This window comes from Frankliniella occidentalis, unplaced genomic scaffold, assembly GCF_000697945.3.
Source record: "Frankliniella occidentalis isolate FOCC.00 unplaced genomic scaffold, Focc_3.1 Scaffold88, whole genome shotgun sequence".
Lineage (NCBI taxonomy): Eukaryota > Metazoa > Arthropoda > Insecta > Thysanoptera > Thripidae > Frankliniella > Frankliniella occidentalis.
Window position 1 is genome coordinate 431091 of NW_026267217.1, and position 437 is coordinate 431527.

A 437-nucleotide genomic window follows, 5' to 3' on the forward strand; every position below is an offset into this window, starting at 1 on the left:
ACCCCATCCCGCACCTCCCCACCCCGCCCTCTACCTCCACTACCACCCCTGCTCTACATAATTTCGAAAACAACAAACAAGTGTGGCGCTCGGGCGCCGCCAACCACGCCGCACCAAATTAGTATAAACTGTCCCGCGGGAAGGTTTTTGCAGACCGCCAATTTTGTTGTGTTTCCTCGAGTAATCACGGGTGGTTAGTAAAGACGTTCAACTTCCTCGCCCTGCGCTGCGCGCCGCGACCATCGGCGGGTTACTGGCGGGCAAACCAAAAGACGGGGTGAGGTGAACGGGGTGTATGAGTACGAGCTGGTTGTGTCGAGTCGAGATTCAGCAGCGGACGTGCACTGGTGCACTGTTCAGGTGCGGTGTGCGGTGCTATGACTTGCAAGCTCTCTCTCATTCTCTCTCCCTCCCTCCCCCCCCTCTCTCCCTCCCCC

At 58.4% G+C, this 437-nt stretch overlaps 1 protein-coding gene across 1 annotated transcript in view; it reads left to right on the top strand.

The window, feature by feature from the left end:
- LOC113209832 (calexcitin-2) overlaps positions 1-437 on the top strand; it is a gene marked incomplete in the record, with an annotated part of 119770 nt that overhangs the window by 109468 nt on the left and 9865 nt on the right.